The 20,283-nt window shown below is 37.8% G+C and overlaps 1 protein-coding gene across 1 annotated transcript in view; it reads right to left on the reverse strand.

The window, feature by feature from the left end:
• CHN2 (chimerin 2) overlaps positions 1 to 20,283 on the reverse strand; it is a 165,784-nt gene that overhangs the window by 144,252 nt on the left and 1,249 nt on the right. The gene's annotated exons all lie outside the window — the stretch shown is intronic.

Raw genomic sequence — 20,283 nt, forward strand, 5'->3', positions numbered from 1 at the left:
GTAGGTGATTATTTTACCAGTAATTATAAATTTAAATAAATTTAAAATAGACATATACTCATTGGTGGGTGGTAAGCTTCTGCCATAATCAGAAAGTATACACAGCATACTTGCTGATTATGGCACAGATTTTGCTGTGTGCAGACACCCTACAATGATCACAGGCCACAACCTGTCATCGCCACATTGGAGGAACAACACTGATTCCATGGTGGACTTCCAAGAGCATGGTGATCTTTTTCAGATGAATGGCTGATTACCCACCCCGGAGTTAAACTTTATCTGGCAGCTAGCTTGCACCATACAGAATAGAGCTAGAACAAAAAGCCATCAAGAGCCAAAGTTTTACTTTCATTCAGTTAGCATTACCTCCCGGTAACTTTTTGTTTTTTTTTGAGTTTAGGTCCCCTTTACCGAATCCCCAATACCCCATTCTAACAGTAATTTTACTAAAAGAGACACGCTCATACAACAAAATGCCAATATTCAAAGGTATGTTCTCTACATACAGTCCTGAATCCCTCTACATACTTTAATTGGTAAAATATATTATGATCATTACTGTCCAATTTTCTTTTTACAACACAGTGCAAAAACTTCTCAGCGAATGATAATATTAGTCATAGTGGTCACTAATAAGATCAATGTAGATTCTCCCAAGTAGGGGTAAAGCAAGTCATCATTAAAGAAAGACTGGTTGCAGTCATCATACAAGCAATGACCTGCCACAGACCAGGCATGTGTGCATTCTTCATGGAATATAAAGATTCATAGGGATATAGTTTCCTCAAAAAGGAGAAGTGTGGGAGGAGAGATATGATCTGAAACATTAAACTGGAAAGTTTAGGAGCCAAACTAGGAAGTAGAATAGTATCATCATATACAAAGAACCCACAGAAGTCCGATTTTCAGTTAATGAAATGAGTAAATGACGTGTATATATATATATATATATATATATATATATATATATATATATATATATATAGTGAGAACAATCTCCTGAAACATATTTCACGTGTGTGATGAAACTTTGTAACCAGATTTAAGACTTGTACTGAAAGATAATGCAAACTAACATTGTTGACCTCTAAAACTGGAATACTGAATAACCTGCCTGTCTGATTCTGCTGATTCCATAGCTTTTAAAGAATTCTAAGTATGGTAGATTTTGTACATCTTTTATTTATTGTTTACGCTGAGGACAGCGTAAATGAAAAAAATGGTAATTTATGGCTAGGACACGGTAATTTATGGTAAAAACATTTTAAAAAATGCTGCAGATACACTAAATTATAAAATGATGTACATTTTAAAGCTTATATCATAAAAAAACTGGTGAACTGATGATACGGGGATGTTTACCTTACCAGTGAATTTTAGAAAGGAGGGGTAAATCTCCCAAACTGGGTCACAGACACCAAAATTAAAAAACTGCAGGTGGTATAATTCTCACATATCCAGAACTTAAAAACTGTTTTCTAAAGATGGAGTTTATTATCAGACATCCAATAACAGAATAAGCATTTGAATACTGTAATGTTTTGAGGGTTATATGAGCTAAAGTAAATTTTACCAAGAATACTACACTAGGTATTATTTTGGCATTGGGCAATAATTGCTTGTGAAAGAATTCACTTGAGAATGAGGTGGGGCCTAAAGTGCTGTGAGTCACCAAACTATAAGTTTATTTATAAAATACTGTAATATTTATAACTGGGTGCAGTTGCAGCTGTCTCCATCAAGCTTGAAGTACAAAATCATAACAGAACTTTTCTAAGAATGCAAAATATGATTGAACAAGGAACACCAAGCAATCACGCCACTCCAAAGTCCGCCCTGGAAACAACCATGTTCTCTCTCTTTTTAAAGAATGACATTTCCTGGTATTATGATACCAACCCCCTAAAGGGAGTGTGTTCTCACACAGAAAAAACATGGGTTCCTGGGGTAAACCCATCTTATTGCAAGCTAGAAAACATTGTTAGTGCTTTTAGATTGGTAGAGTGGAGTACACAGTAGCACAGAAAAAGAACACAACCAACTTTATATCCTACTCTGAACTTCACTCATATACAAACGTTCACTGAATAAGAGTACCAAGAAGAAGGGCTGGTTTTTAATTTCCCTTACCAAAAGGGAAGCACTAGGAGGTGGCCTTGGTGGGAAGTAGTCCTAAGAACCCATGCTTAGAACTTCTTCCCACCAAGGCCACCTCCTAGTGCTTCCCTTTTGGTAAGGGTCAGCTACAAATACCAACCAAGCATTCAACCTCTCCTGGTAATGCTACAATAAGCCTTGTCTTCACCTTGAAGCCATATAGCTAGTTTACTTTATGGAATACTGAAGGGGCTAATGGCAGTCCTATCATAACAAACATAATCCACATATTATATGAACAGAGGGAGCCTTTTGCTTTTGGGCTTTATTTGCTATTTAAAGTACATAAACCTGCAAATGTGCTAAATAAAAAAGGCATTCTGAAACTGTTTTTTAGGGGATTCTTTTGCTGACTAGCTGGGAAGTGTGGTGAGAGTTGTTCTCTGTATTGCTCTGCTCATGGACACCCTTCCCCTTTTTCTAGGTTTAATATGATCTGAGTGCCTACAGTTGTTTCTTTGTTGGATTTGGCACAGGAACACTTTAGCATCTTCAGCTGACGTCTGGGACTTGCACTTTTTAGTAGGATGGGGCTACCTGCGTGTTCTCAATGTATGCAATAGGACAAAGAATAATTTATTCATCCATGAGTAACAAACAGGCAACAGTTTTGAACAAAGCCTCTTCATCAGGCCACAATATATTTAACAGCAGAATATAAAGTAATTTGTATAGTGAACAAACAATAAACCCTTTTTATATGAAACCATACATAGAAGCCATTTACTCCATTATACATCTACTCCATTGGACACCTTATACTACAACAGCAGCAGAAGTATATTCCTATCACAAAGGTAATGTAAAGGGTAAATAAAATCATGAAAAATATAAAAGTTAAAGAAGTTTATTGGATACATTGCCTTGACACAGGACAGCCTAGAGCAGGGGTAGGCAAACTTTTTGACTCAGGGGCCACAATCTGAAAAAAAATTTGACGGGCGGGCCAATGGGAGAGTAGGCGGGGTTATGTCATAATGACACCACTAAAAGTGACATCATGATTGCATAACCAAGCCCACTCTTACATCGCAAATCTGAGCCTGCGATGGGAGAATGGGCAGGTTGTGTGCAGGGACACAGCCCGCCCACTCTCCCATCGCAGGCTCAGAGCCAAGGGCCGTGTTCCACAGCTCTGGCCCCCCAGTGGGGTCCTTCTCCTGACCCTGTTGGGGGTGGCACCCGCCAGGGCCAGAGAAACATCCCTATTGGACCGTATACGGCTCGCGGGCTATAGTTTGCCCATGCCTGGCCTAGAGGTTTAAAATACTTTTATCTATATTTATCTCAGTAAAGTATATTTCCCAGAGTTTTATTGATCTTCTATGGTTTTGTTTTGTTACTTTGTACGAATGCTATGGAAAGATGAATATTGGCATGCACAGTAGGCTGTTGCTCATCTGTGCAAGACTGAATGTTTTATATCATATAACTTTTTTGTGGAAGTGTAGTACAAGAAGAAATTCACCCACATACAAAAACTGTCTAGGACTAGGACTGGACTCCATTAAGCAGTCATTTTAAGCCAGTATGAGAAGAAAGAAAACATAACATAGAAAGCTTTTTACTGTCTAAAAAGTTATAAAAAAAATAAATAAATAAAAAGGGTAAAATGTTATTTCTCTTTTATGGGCACACTCTAAAAACACTCAAGATGCTTTTATTTTTCTATCAGGTATTTCAGATTTTCTGAGCACAAAAATGGTCAAAAAGGGTTTTTCATTTAAATACCAATAGAAATGCATTCACCTATAGTAACAGTAACTGAATATATTTTATTTAGGGCACCATTGAGTGGAACAAACATAAACCAATATGTGCTACATGCTTTACTTATAAGGCATAATTTTTTTAGAAATGTGGGACAGTTACACATCACTAGAATTGTTATTACCACTGGCTATTATTATATATGAATTTATATATTATTTTGATTTTAGAAAAAAGTATATTTTCATGTGAGTGATTGGTTGTATAAATATATTTTACATGGTAGTTCATGTGTAATGTTTTTTTCCATTCCTATTGCTGTTATTATGCACATTTTGGAACATTATAGGACATGTATGAGACTCTAAAAATTGTGAGCAGGTAGGTTGTTTATTGCAGATTAGACAGGTAATGTCCCCTTGTCAGCAATCTTTTCTGAAATATATACAAATTGTACATGCACAACTTGGTGTATGATGCCCTGGCTGCTGATAATAAAGTCAGAACAGGTAGGGTCATTTAAAAAAATTATGATTGGGCAGGCGATGTCCCTGCTGCAGTAAAAAAAAACTAAATGTTTGCTAACAATTTTATAAATTTTAACTTTAGTTTTGCTTTAAGTCAGGCTAATAACTGCTGAGCCTGTCAATCTTTCTAACAAAAACTAACTAACAAAACTATCAGTAACTGAGCACTAACCATCTTTTTAATGTTAAATGTAAAAATAATTCAGGCAAATATTGTTGAGCTTTTTAGACAAATTTGCCTATGGACTTTTAATCAAGTATGTCTGTATACATTGTGAAAGGGAACCTTAGCTATTACAGTAAAATGTAATGATACGTATTTCTCATTACTGACAGAATAAAAAATTGAAAAATAAACAGTGATGCACCTAGATTTTATACAGTATAGACTAGACATACTATAAAAATGATGTATTCTGTACAGGCAATGAAAGCACATCCTCATTCACATCTGTATATATATGCATCAGGGAGAAATTAATTTTAAAGTTTAGTGAAATCTTAAACGTTTTCCGATTACATCTTGTCAGTAATCTAATGTAAATACACATCAGATGTTTCTAAGCTGTTTAAACTGACTTAAACCCCGCTTCAGAGATTTTATTATGAGTTTTGAGTAATAAAACCTTCAAGCTTAAGACCCTTTTACTGCTTGTTAAAACTTAACTAAAGGGAAAATTAAAACTACCCTTGCAGTTGGGGTTCATATGCACTACAAAGGTTAAACCAAAGTTTTTGTCTAGGGCACCATAAACCTCATGTTAAATGTAAACCTGTTTAGCCATTTAAATATTGACTTTTCTGTAAAAAGTCATCCAAGATACCTCCTTAATTTCCTTATCAGTTCTTTATTGTCCTGATAAGTTGGTTGGTGAGCAGATGGGAATATGGCCAATTTTGACTATGAGAAGTAAAATGAAGTCATACAAATATAGGTCCCCACTTTTGTGACTAATAATGAAATAATAAATACAGATAATGTAGTTAATTTACCAACACAATAAATGTTATCATTACAAAAACTCTTTTTAAGATACAACGTATTTGTCCCTTTCATAAACTTTTGCTAAGCATCTTCCGATTGCTGTAAATCTCAAACAGTCCTCTTCTCTCTCACTTTTTAAAAGGCATCAACTTGTGATCATCTTGAATGAAGAATCAACAGAACACATATAAAGTATATACAGGTGACAGGAGTCTAACAGCAAGCGTTGAATACTAATACATTCAACTATTCTGAAATTGCTTGTAGCCATAGCTACAAATGGCAACTGTCATAGGTAGAAGTGAATAGGAGCATCAGTATGTATGACTGTAGGTTATTCACTGAAATAGGATAAAATATAAAAGTATACATAAATGCCAGGAATGAATTTACCCTGCACCACCAATTTTCCCTACCCACTCACATTCTTCAAATAGACCCACACTTAAATCCCTGGCTCATAAGATTTAAAAACACTGTAGTTACATATGTATAGTCCATGATGGCAGTAATATACCCATGCTGTGTTTTCCATTTATTATTACAGTACAATGACTCTGTTTCACTGCCCAGAGTGGAAATGTTGATTGAGTGCAACTTATGGATACTACTAGAAAGAGAATCTGTAAGTCCAGCTATAAAGCAGATAGAACTTATATATATATAGGCTGCTTTATGTTTCAAAATGTGTACTCTTTTGAAATTATAACATTTACCAAAGCTAGTTTTACCCCTACTGTGGATTTGAATGAGCCGAGTTCATTGGGCCACTTAATGTACCAATTAATATGCAGGGTTGCAGAACACAATATTAGAGAATATGCTGTTCAGAGTGACTACATCATACCAATGCACTTTGCAATATAGAGGATGGTAGACTGTTCCTTACTTCAGCCCAAGAGAGAGAAAGAGGCTTAAGCTTTACTTTAACCTTTACAATATTGTTGAGTCAAATCGCGATCAGTGTCTGGAAAGCATATCAAGGACAACTGACGATATGTGCATTAGTCATTATTTGATATTTTTTTTTGTATTCCAATGTATTTTAAATGAACAATTAGATTTATTCCTTTCAGTGTAAACGGTGCAATACAACTTTATTGTAATACTATGAGTATTTTTTTTTCCCTATAACATAGTTTTGCTTCTTATAATAGAACCATTATTATTTCACTTCCTATAACAGGCAAAACTGTTCAACACAAGGAGCTGTTACAATGGATGAAGCAAAGAATTTAGTACCGACAGGGGTGCTTGGAATAGTCAGCATTTATTCATAAGGTTTGAATAGAAAGAAAAAAATACCTATTGTTGTAATTGTAAAAATCTTTAACTTGTTTGTCATAAACTACTTATTGCTCAAGAAACCCCCAGGAACCTGAAGGATCCTTGGACTTAAACAGAACACTGACCTAAGATGTATATATAGCTAAAGACTATCACAAGGTGACAATGATGCTGTACAATTTCACAGCAGAACAAGCAATGTTGTAAACCTGATGAAAGAAGTGGACAAATACAAACAAGTTTAACAGGTAACTATGTTATAGAGGATTCAAATAAAAACAAAAACTTCAGAAAGATCACCGTTCTGATAAAAATTAACATTTGCTTCTCCTAACTGTGTAATTATATTAAATTACTGCAAAAGCACAAGCTTTTAGTATACTATCTGATATTATGTACTGTACTTTTCTTTATACTGCTAGTGGGCTGTGGTCTATCCGATGGGGCATATAGTTTTATCGGCCAGGGATTGTGGATTGACCAAACATTTTAATGTGCATTTTTCACTCAAAGCTTATTTATTATTTCTTCAGATGTTTAGTTTGAGTTGCCCAGGTTTTTAGTAAGTTAGCTTTTATTACAAAAGTTCATCTAAACCTTGATGATCCCAGTACAAAGCAGTGGCTTTATTAACAAATGTTCCTAATTGATCAGAAAAGAAGAGTTCAAGAATTGGAACTGTTTGTGACAACCCATTATAAGGGGTTGCTTCAATTCTGTATACCGCCTGGCTACAGCCGACATCACCACAGCCTTACCTAATTCCCAAGACAAGAAGGGAAAGGGGACATCTTTCCCAGGTTCAATGCTATTTGCTGAAGTCCTGTCTGACAGCAAAACTGCTACACCATTATCATCTGGGCAGCCAGGATTAAAATGAATACTAGCGCATTTTAAGCGAAGGGCCTACACTCATCACCGTGCCCTTTCTCCTTTTATTGTCCAGTCACACACTGGGGAAGAACTAGAACAACCTGGGTTTAAAAGAAGGGGGTTCAATGATGCTGAGCAAGAGACATCTCTGGACTGAAGGTAAACATTGCAAGAAAAACTCAGTGTTCTCCCCGGCCCCTTTTTAGCACCACCTGGCACTTTTCAGTAACCACCGGCTATTTTTGGGTGGTAACTGAAAAGTTGGGTCACAATACAGGTGCCACCACCCACCTACATCTTCTTCCCACCCAGCTAAAAAAAATGTCTGTGGAGAATACTGAAGCTATTGTTTTTTTCTTGATATTTTGGCTGAGATTCTGCTTTAAAATCATTTTGCCATAGCCTATTTTCATAACAAACAAGCACTTATCCTTTAAATATTTTTGCATTTCTGTAAACTTTTGATTGAGAGCCATGTGTGATCCTAATTAACAGTAATTTCCAGCAAGACTCCTACTTTTAATTATCCATAACTGAAGAAAATATGCAAATGTCTCCTTTCTCTTCATTCTGAGTAAAGCTAATCATCCAAATCAAACCTACTTAATAGCCCCCATCTACTAATTTATTTCTTAAAAGAACTGACAAGAGCAGCAGACAAGCTGCCAGAAACTACAGCACCGCCTGCTGAAGATACCATCTACCCCATCCTCAGTCACTGTATGGTGTTCAGCGTGGGATCCATTGAGCATTTGGATCCCAATCTGGCATTCAGTACAATTGCAGTGGAAAGAAGCACACAAGCAGATTGAGCTCCCGTACCCCTCAGCGGTGTGTTGTAAATCACAACATATGCTTCCTGTTCTTCTTTTCAGGCAAGAGATGAACAGACAAGAAAGTGAAAAACAAGTTTATAAACTCTCTGCCAGAAAATAACATTTTACTAGAATAATAGCAATCTGATTACATTTCTTACGCTGATGAAATATCTGCATACATTTCTAATTTAAACCATCAGCTCATTAAAAAAAGGTATTAGACATTCCATAAAAGTAATTATGAACAGCTTAGTTTAAAAATTCCAGGATTTAAATAATTTAAATAATATCAGGATAAACCAGGATAATGGCGCTGATTTATTAAAGCTATCCAGGGCTGGAGAGGATACACTATCAGTGAAGCTGGATGATCCAGCAAACCTGGAATGGATCTAGTCCAGGATTAAAAAATATTTGATAGCAAATAATTTTGAAGAAATCCATTCCAGGTTTGTTTAATTACCCAGCTTCACTGATGAAAGTGTATCCTCTCCAGCCTTGGAGAGCTTTAATAAATCAGGGCCAATGTTTTAAAACATAAAGTAAACTATGGTCAGGCTATGGACTAATTTTTCATATTTGTAACAAGCTCTGCAAGTGCAACTGCAGGTGGTGTAGAATAAATAATCCACATACAGCAGGAAAACCAAAGCTGTCCGAATTATTCTCTCAGTAGCTCAGCTCCCCCTTCTTGCTCTTCTTAGAATACTCAATCTGTTTTTATTACAGATTAAAGAAAGCTAGAGGGGTGACAAGCCACTGTCGGCTGGGGAGGCAAGTAGAAGAACAGTGCCTGCAGCTACAGTGCCTGCAGAGGTCAGTGAGATCTATTTTTAAAGGTCATTTAGTGTTTGTAAATGCCATAGCCTTACCACAGATTGACTTGTCTGAAATGAGTATATGACAAATGATTATTTGCCTCCTTTACTTGCAAACAGAGAAAAACAGGAGACCATGACAAGTGTTGTGTCCTAACTTAAGTACACAATTTGAATTATTGTAAGCTGAAATGATTGTTAGAGATTCTTTCTGGTGACAGTTTATCAACAATAGATGTACATAAAGGCTGATCGGGTCTTTGCTAACCAGTATGTTCTGTTTAGTGAAGAACAGAGGGGGTTAGGGGCAGCCATCAATAGGGTTTACAACTGTTATTACTGATCTAACATGGCAGAAATCTAATGGCCTCCTTTGTGATGGTGGGAAACACCTGTAGACACATCAGACTATTGCCAAAGAGGATCCAGAACAATAAGTTTTATTAAAAATACTTTTTCATTTAAATTCGCAGCCAACGACACTTATCAGCTAGCTAAATGCTCCTTTCTGTCTGTACCTAATAAATAAAGATTTCTGTTGGCTGGAGTGTACCCTTAAAATGTTACATTTATTTGTTTATTTCAGACGATTTCCTACTAGGAAGTGAAAGGTGGTATGATGATGCCAATCAGAGGGTGGTTTTAGGCATAATTGGGACCCTAGGCAAATATTAAGAGGGATCCATCAATACACAGCATACTACCTTCCTGCACCTTGACCATTCTACCAGTTAGGGCCCTGAAGAAGGTGGGGCTAATTGCTCAGGTTGCCTCACCATAAACCCAGTCCTGATGCCTCTGTGTTGCAGGAAAAAATATTCCTAGGACTAAACAGCTACCTGGTTCACTTCAAAATGAGTCTTCATGGTTAATAAAGCCCATATTTCACGATCCATTTACCTCGATGGGTATTCAGCCCACATGCTGGTCTCACTGTAATATCTAAGTTTTGTTTAATAATAGCAAAGCCGTTATTAGGATGTGATTAGTGACAGCAGAAATGCCATCTTGGCATCTTCCCATAATCGCGTGCAGCCAAAGCAAAATGCTTTTTAATTGACTGTGCTTCCACATAGCACACATCACAATTTCCCAAACATGACATACAGCAGAATAGCAAGAATGAAATGTCACATATGGATACACAGATTGCACATTCAGGATATCAGAACTTGCTGGTTGCTAAGATGCTGTCAACATTTATGTGTAAATAATACAATAAACAGCAGGTATGTGCATACAAACCAGCAATTCATGAACCATCCAGGAAAACCTCTGTTTTGTGGCATACGATCAGTAATTCAATCCAAAACAAAAAATACATTTTTACTTGTAAAGCCAATCTATATCCATTCGGTGTCTCTTTCTTATTTTAGAAGCATGAAAATATATAAAATAAAAAAAAATCAACAAATTATTCAATTCATGGTAAAGACCATCATTAGAAAAACTTTACCCTTTCTGCTCCCGCCTATTTACAATTTTCCCTTTTTACCTTGCCTGAATTAGCTATCACAAGACACGTTATTATGGCTCTCTGAGAACCAGTGATCCACTGCTATAGCCCGGACCTGAAACTCAACTGTCTTGTTGCCTCCCCTCATGGTCAATCATTGGGTCAGTGTTGGGACATGAGAGAACACAACTAATGAACAGTTTTTGGAACCTGTCCACATCACCAGGTGGCAACATAGGCACTTGAAGGAGGACTCTTGAGTGCCCATGTTACCACCTGGTGATGTGGACAATTTTGGGCCACCTAGGTCAGTGTTTTATTACCTATTGGGCCATTATGCTATAGAGGGTGTATGTGTATAGAGTGTAGGGGTATTGTTTAGTGAGTAAGATGCATGGCCAGGCTTCACCTTTATTAAATGAAAATGGAATACAAGACCGCATGAACCATGGCTGTGATTATAGGACTGTGTATTTATATGACTGTGATTTCAAATTGTGTTTCTCATCCAGGGTTCTGTTGAGTTGCTGGGGCCTCCTTAATCAATGAGCAGTTTGTAACTTTAAAATCAGTTTATGTGACAGTCATCTGTAATGAAGACATTTTACCCAAGGCCAGCAATGTAAGAGGCATTCTTCACACCGAGCACCACATTAATATACTGTGAGTTGTGGATATAGTATTTATAGCAGGGATTAATGAAGATCTGAAAGATATATATTAAGGGTTTCCTCCTGTTAAAAGAGATTAAGTTCTGTATATGGATGTGTTCCTTAAGTGCTGGCTGTTACATTTTTTTCTTTGTAACATGTTTGATATTCTTTTGGTTTTATTAAAAAATCATGTTTACTCCTGAGTAAATAGTTATTTATTTAAATATTAAGAAAAGCAAACAATTCGCTAGGCTGGAGATTTCAAAATGATTAAAATTTCACCAGGTACCATTTGTGAATTGTCAACTGTAAATGAAACAGTAGTTTTTTTGATTCAAAGTGACAGATGAATGGAAAGCTATAAAGAACTGCTAAGAAATTACACTAATTGGAGCACTTTAAAAAATATATAATAAAAACAGAAATACACATTTATTAGGCTCATTCTATTATTGAAACTGAATCAAAGACAAGGGATTTGCAAGTAAACAGTTCTCCATGTTTTAAAATCCTTTAAATAGGTAATGCTATACCTTTCTTATAAATGTGAATACCTTATCTACACGACCCTGTAAGGGCCAAGCTAACTTTTATTTTTTGATGTTTTTGTCATTGCCTTTTTTTTTCTTTGTCAAAAGGCACACATGATCCTAATGCTTATGACAAATCAGAAAAAGAGTTTTTGTGTTAAAGTCCATCTAAATTACTTTCATAGTCTGATCCTCCCAGACAGCTTTTTACAGCAATCTGAAACCAAGATGAGGAAATCTAGCACAGATGTGAAAGTGACAGTCTTTGCTTGACTTTTCAAGTTGAGCTGCCCATGTCATCAGTAAGAGTATGATCCCCATATGTTCTGATTGGGATCCATCCACATGGTCAGCTGCCTCCTACTCCACTGCAACACATTCAGGTCCTCAATGCCCACGGTTGTTTGGACACAGAAATATTTGTCTTGGGAAAACAATAAATGCTGCATACAGCCGACCAGCAACATTGGAACCTTTCATTCTTTTCGGTGGGATCATTAAAACCATTACCCAGAGGCTACCCAAGCCTGGGTGGGCTGCTCTAGTATTGGGTGGGCTGCACTATAGCTGCTCAGAAAAGAGTTACATGATGATAATTTCCTATCTGTAAGCAACACAAAATCCAGTGGAATGCTGTCAGGTACAACCAAACCCATCTAGGAAAAAGGTGATCAAATCAGGAGAATGACGGATTTTCTCATAAGTAAAATGTCTGAATGTTTGGATGAAGACCTATCTGAGAATCAGGAAATTACAGAATCATTCAAATCGATATTCCCAATGATTGTCTAGATTCTCTCATGATTGCACAATTCTCTATTCAAGTATTCAGTAGAATAAAAACATTTGCAAATGATTTGAACTTGCAAAAGCATTTCCTGATCCCTTTTAGAAACCCTACATATACTCAAGATACTTATGGGCTGAGAAGAAGTAAGTACCCCATGAACTTTCCAGAGAACACACAATGCTCCAATACACAGAAACAATAAACTATATTTTCCCCATAGATCCTAAGAACATTACAGATCTGGTTAATAGAACGTATAACAATATTAACAAAGCTTGAGCCTTGTGTGACTGCAAATATATAAAAAGAGCAGCTCTGAATTGATTGAAGAATTAGTAGAAGACTGGGAAATCACGTGTTCAGTTCAATGTAAAGAACAATGCAAATTGATTTTTCAAATTACTGCTCATGGACATGCATTGATGCTGCAGAGGCTAAAAACTAAAGATTGCACATATACATGAAATAGAACCAAATGTGCAAACATTTCCTATTCACACAGCAATTGAAATGCCATTCACTACTGAGGAAAAAAAAAACGCTAGTGGGTTTGATAAATTATTTTTCAAAAGCACTTTAAGGCTCCATTAGTTTATATCAAAGCTGGTTTTATGATATTGTTACTCAATGTTATTTCCAGCAGAAGCCTATGTGAGGTCATTGACCTGCACAGAAGACCTATTTTGTGTTGTCTTAGATTAGAGCCTGCTTGGTAGTATTCCTGTGTTTCACATATTTAAAACACAGTTAACAAGATATAATCTTGTTACAATTAAGTCAACCAATTTACTGGTATTATACAGTATTATGGCACAGAAAAGGACTGGCAAAGGGAAATACATAACAGCGTTTGATGTGATGGCATCAATATGCACACGCAATGATATCCTAGTATGTAGTATGCTAGTATTTAAAGTTGTCATTTAAAACATCTCCCAGCCCGCTATGTAAAAGCCACCTACAAATACGTACCTTCAATCTGGTTCTGCAAATCTTCTCTGTTTTGCCCTAGGTGGAGCAGCAGAGCCTTTGCCTTAGACCTGACTGCATCCACATCCAGCTATGCATGTGTCCACTTTTCTAGATACACAGGGCCCAACAAGTACTGTTCAGGCATAAAAAAGGAATATAGTGAGTAAGTTTGCATGTACAGTGGAAGCTGGATGCAGTCAGAACTTTTTATTCAAAGGTTCTGCACCAACTGGAAATTTGATATTGCAAAGACTGTGCAAAGCAGGGCAGGATCACATAGTGATGATCTTCAGAAGAGAAGTATTTAGGTAGGTGCCTGCATGCCATATGGGTCGGAATGGAAACACCTAAAGTATAGTCTCACTAAGAGTAAATTGGTGCTTTTAGAAGAATAGTAAGATAGTTTTGTACATTATTTCTATAGAATTAGGACTTTGAGTTTTGATTTACTCAAATAATGCTGTATATTATTGTTTAGTATTCCTAATGTTCAACAGCAGGTACAACTTTCAGCATCTTTTCACATTTGTTGCTCCTTTGATATAAAATGATGCTTACAGAGCTCCATAGCTCAAACTTAAATGTACCAACACAAGTAAATACATCAAAAGGGTCACTCTTCTCTTAGAAGACTCCGGTGACCAAAGTTTTATTTGTACAGAATGTCTCCAAATAGACAGCTTCCACTATAATGCCTTTAAAAATTACTACTAACTATATAGTTATAGTTAGTACATTTCCCTTTGCTTAGATATTTGTAAGCACCCTTGGGGTCCTGAACACCAAGGCTTTCTGCAACAAGCTAATGAGATTGTCAGCTGTGCTATGGACTACCTATCTCCCTTGCTTCCATATAGGTTGGTAATTCTGCGCATACAGTGATGTGCCAATAATAAATCACATGAAGAGGTGGGTAGGGATGATAACAGTAGGAAATCATCTCTTTTGGCATATCAGAATGCACTGGTATTTAGCATTCATGCGTTTTGCTCTAAGAACTGACTACAATGTTCTTTCTTAGTATCTACAAATCAGTAGAACTTATTTTAGAGGGTATCTTCAAATTTGAGGTATTATGGGGTTTTAGAGATGCTAACAAGTATACATTTTTATGTGAGTACCCATGTTTGCAATATTTATGCCTAACAGGTGAGCTCAGTTCCAAAATCTGACCTCTCTCCTCTTACATTAAACCTAACCATTAACCTATCTGCTCAAAGTCAGACCTTTACACAACCATGAAATAAAACCAAAATTTCCACACCAAATCCTATCCCTCCATTAACACCCATAAGTAACTATTTCATTTTTCAGCCTAACCCTTACCATGATTTAACCCATAACCTTCTTGAGAACCTTGAGAAAAGATTGCCACTGCTATAAGTAGCTTAATGTAATGACCAAGACTGGATAGCATTTGCATGTCCACTCGTAAAACATCAAAACAGGGTGTTGATTTCACACCGTCCACCACAGGCACATCATTTCTCACACCACTGTATACATATAAAACTTTTTTGTTTGTTAATAGCTAATATATAGACATTTTATTGGACATGCAAAATGTAGACAATCTCAAAGTAAATTCATAAGCTTTTCTTCTAAACTAGCCTTCTCAACATTTTTAACATGATGGAAGCCATGAAATAACTTTCATGTGTTCTGGGAACCCCTGCTTTAATGATTACATCCACAACTAATAAATTAGTGTGGTGGCCATTGGGGAAAAATGCCACCCCTACAGATGGCCAAAAAAATCATTGGTGTCACCTAACTGACCTGAGAGTCACAAATTGCTCAAGGAACCCCTGGCAACCTCTGGAGAAACCCTGGGATTCTACAGAAGCCTGGTTAAGAAACACTTACCTAGATGTGCAAGTTTTCCTCCAGTGCTAAGGGAAGGCTCAGTCTTAGCTCATTATCCAAACAACCACAGGTACCACTTATATACACAAATTAGAGTGAACAAGCTGGTTTTCTTTACAGACTAAATGATCTATTTATTGGATTGTCATAGGAAAGTCATTGCAGCAGTGTAAACACATTATTTCTACACACACTCTTGCTAGAGAAGTTTTATGCTAGAAATGTTTTACAATGTAAAAGGTCTTCTATTCATCAGCCTATTCAATGCCCATAAACGATAATACATCACATGAACACTGCTAAAAAAAATGAATATGAACTAAAGAAAAGTAGTACAGCTAGGGGTAGAAAATATGGATAGACTAGAGTATGATATTATATTTAATGATACTGTACCAATTCCAAAAAAAGTCTATCCCTTTCCCTGTCATTTAAATCCAGAATGAATGGCCAGGAAGAGTACTACTACTACATCCCACTGCCAAAGTAAATATCAGAATATATGTTAGGAACCCAGTGGGCCAGTAACATCATTGCTGGTAGGGTAAATATCAGGTTGTCAGGGGGCGCAACAGGCCCGCCTTCCAATTGGCTGTGTATTCAGTTGTTTCTATTTTATTTCACCTTACAATTACAATATTGGTCCATTGCAGTTAAATTCATAATGGGTCGATTTAAATATTACTCCCCAAAACCCTGCAAGTATGTTATTGATGCCATTACACAGAAAGGATAAGGCAGACCAACAGCAGTACGGAAAGTCCATACTTATAGTTACAACTTTGGGCACCCTGTTCTGCTTACAAATGATTTGAATAAAAATAGAATGTATGCAGCATAACCCGAAGATGTTGCAGTTGGATACAGCTGACCTCTAGAATTGGTTTTATTTCAGCTAAAGGCAATCATAGAAAAATATTTGTCAGCCCGAGTGCAGAGCAGATCAGCCTGCAGCTATTACAGATTTGGTGGAAGAGTGATGCTGCCAATCAGAACAAGCCAAAGGTGCGACAGCCAGAAAAAGAACATCAGATGATCTGCAGAGCATTGTAACATAGCCCACAATAATGGCTTACAAAGTCTGTTCCTTACATCTGATGCATTATGTACAGCACGATGAGAGCTTACCATTTCCTGATGCCTGTTTACTTAAAAAGCTGGTATGTCACAACATTTCTTTATGATAGCAATAGGCAGACAGGTAATATTCCAAAGGGTGCCTATATACACATGTATTGTTATTCTACAGCACCTTGAAGATATTATTTTTTAAAACAGATCCAATTTAAAGCTTTAATAATTAGGTGCAGAGGATCTGTCCATATAATCATAATTAAGAAACACATGGTCATTAAATGGAGATCTGAACTAGGGAAGTGATAGATAACACTTTCTGATGGTAATTCATGCATACATTCTCACATATAAGCTTGTATATCCTGTGCGGCATAAACTATTTTATTTGGTGAGAAATGTACATAAAAAGTTCTCTTGAGGTCATATATAGTAATGAAAGTGCCCCATGTCAGCCTCAAGGCATAGTTGTTAACTGTCTAGAAATCTGCAGTCAGAAAAAATTTACAAATAAAGAATATGAGTTAAATGATAAATAATGCAAAAAAAAGTTAATCTTTTTCTTGCAGTAAAACAAGGTTTTTGTAACATCCAAGAAGATAAGATAGATAGAAGGGTCCTTCTATATAGTGAAGATTGCAGTATATATTGCACAGTGGGATTTAGACTGCACCTGTACCTTTTACCCGCACAGTGGTCACAATATTTACAGAACTGCAAAAATAGTTACTAAAATTTGGTGGCTTTTTAAATTTTATAACATTTGTACTGAGTATTTTTTATAGCGATTCTACCTAATGCACCTCCAGTCCTCACCAAACTTCGCTGACATCAAAAGACACATATTTAATATTCACATACAACTCTTGGGCAAAGGTTGCCTTTATTGATTTCTCCTGCTAAAAATGATAGTTGCCTAGCTGTCATGCTGATCCTCTTGTTCCTTTTATGTCAATGATCTTCCACAAAGATACAGATAAAGACGTCAAATTTTTCTAGATTTTCTAAAACAGCAAATCGGTTGGTGACTTAGAAAGTTATGAAGACATGGGATCAGTATAACATTTAGGCAACTAGCATTTTGAAGAAGTTAGCTATGGGAGCCCACATATGTCTCATGAAAGCCCTAGTTAGTTGCATAAATACCTTTTTGGGTCATTTGTTACATGATGGAGATGCTTTAGTAATAAATACTTTCCCAAAATGAACTACCGTATTTTTCGGACTATAAGACGCACTTTTTCTTCCCCAAAACTGGGGGGGAAAAGTGGGTGCGTCTTATACACCGAATACATGTTAAATATACCGGTAATTAAAAAAAATCATACTCACCCGATACCGCGATCCCGCGATGCTGTGGGCTTCTTCTTCTCCTCGCTCTCCTCCCGGCTGCAGTGCGTGTCTCCTCCTCCTCTGAGCGAGGAGAAGCCGACACGCATGCCCCCGCGATCTCATAAGCAGGCTGGATCAGCCTGCTTACGGGATCGCGAGGGCACAGGTGCCGGCTTCTCCTGGCTCTCCTCCCGGCTGCAGCGCGTGTCCCCTCCTCCTCCTCTGAGCGAGGAGAAGCCGGCACACGTGCCCTCGCGATCCGGTAAGCAGGCTGGATCAGCCTGCTTATGGGATCGCTGGGGTATGCGTGTCGGCTTCTCCTCGCTCAGAGGAGGAGGGGACACGCGCTGCAGCCGGGAGGAGAGCGAGGAGAAGAAGAAGCCCACAGCATCGCGGGATCGCGGTATCGGGTGAGTATGATTTTTTGGCACAGGGTGATCAGAAGGGGATACATTGTGTCAATGTATCCCCTTCTAATCACTCTGTGTCAATGTATCCCCTTCTGATCACTCTGTGTCAGAGTGATTAGAAGGGGATACATTGACACAGAGTGATTTTTTAGTATTTTGTTCAGAATCTTTTTTTTCTAGGTTTTTCTCCTTTAAAATTGGGTGCGTCTTATAGGCCGGAGCGTCTTATAGTCCGAAAAATACGGTATGTGACTCCTACATGGCCAGAAAGGAAAACACACATCCATTCTTCTACAAGATGATTTAAATGAAGTTCTCCAATTTAATAAATGCCAACTGAGTTGAGTTGACATTATAACTGGTTGAGTTGACATTATAACAACAGCAAAATATTTTAATATTAGCAATAATAACAATATATATAGCGTTTCCTATTAAATATTTACACACCAGTCTAATAAAGTTACAATGCCAGCACTGCACGGACTGTTTGTGATTTTCCACTCCGCACACACACAGTTATATGATTGCATCATCAGATGATTGATAATTTATTTAAACTTGACTCAGAATTTCCTTTTCTTTATTTTACAAGATAACTAGCAGCAAAGTGGGACATGTGGGAACACAGAGAGGCCGGCTCTGCATTTACCTGAGGGGAGCTGCTGATTAAACAGTGAGAGATCAGCTCAGGCTGCTGTGTTGTCACAGGGTGAGAAAAGCAGAAGAAGTGCTGCTGTCAGGTGGAAAGGAGTGTGACCATGCCAGGCATCTCTGCCATGGGAAGAGTTTAAATTTGCCAGGCATCAATAAAATAGGAAGAGCGTGACCATGTCATTCATTACACCATGGAAAGAGTGAGACCGTGCCAGGCATTGCTACCATGGGATTAGTGTTATCATGCCAGGTATCATACCATGCAAAAAGTATGACAATGCCCGACATCACTACTATGGGAAATGTGTAATCATGCCAGGCATCACTGCCATCCTAGGAGTGTGACCATGCCAAGTATCAGTACCATGGAAAGAATGTGAACATGTCAGGTATTAGTACTGTGGGGTGAGTGTGAACATGGCAGGCATCACCATCGTCATTCCATGCATCGCCACTATGAATAGATTGAAACCATACCAGGCATCATTACCATGAGAAGAGTATGACCATGTCAGGCACCACTACCATGGGAATACTGTGACTGTGCCAGGCATCAATGCCACAGGACTTGCCATGTATAACCACCCTGGTAAGAATAGGACCATGCCAGTGATCACTACCCTGGAAGGAGTGGGTCCATCTCAACCATTACTACCATGAGAAGAGTGTTATTCATGCAATTTAGGACCATCCTGGGATGAGGGTGACCATGCCAGGTATCACTACCATGTGAAGAATGTGAATATATTGGGCATCAGTACTAAGTGAAGAGTGTGAATTAGCTAGGCATCACAATTATTGGAAGACTTTGGATCGAATGCAACCATACCAGGCATCACTACAATGAGCAGAGTGTGACCGCACCAGATATTACTACAGTGATCGTGCCACTTATCCAGGCATGTGTGCCCATGCCAGGGATCACCACCCAAGAAAATGTATGACTATCTGAATCATCCCCACCATGGGATGATTGTCACCCCTGAAAGGTGAGACAATTATGGGATTAGTGTGCCAATGCCGGGTATGACAGCCCTTATAGGAGTGTTCTATGACAGGTATGACCATGTCAGGGGGTCACCATCTAAGGAGAGTGTATCCATGCCAGGTATGTTTACCCTTTGCATAGTGTTCTCATGACAGTTATGCCCACCCTGGGCAGAGTGTTCGCATGATAGGTATGCCCACCCTTTGCAGTGTTCCCCTGCCAGTTATGCCCACCCTATGCAGAGTGTTCCCATGCCAGGTATGCCCACCCTAAGCAGAGTGTTCCCATGCCAGGTATTCCCACCCTATGCAATGTTCCCATGCCAGGTATGCCCACCCAATGCAGAGTGTTCCCATGCCAGGTATGCCCACCTATGC

This window comes from Pyxicephalus adspersus, chromosome 5, assembly GCF_032062135.1.
Source record: "Pyxicephalus adspersus chromosome 5, UCB_Pads_2.0, whole genome shotgun sequence".
Classification (NCBI taxonomy): Eukaryota; Metazoa; Chordata; class Amphibia; order Anura; family Pyxicephalidae; genus Pyxicephalus; species Pyxicephalus adspersus.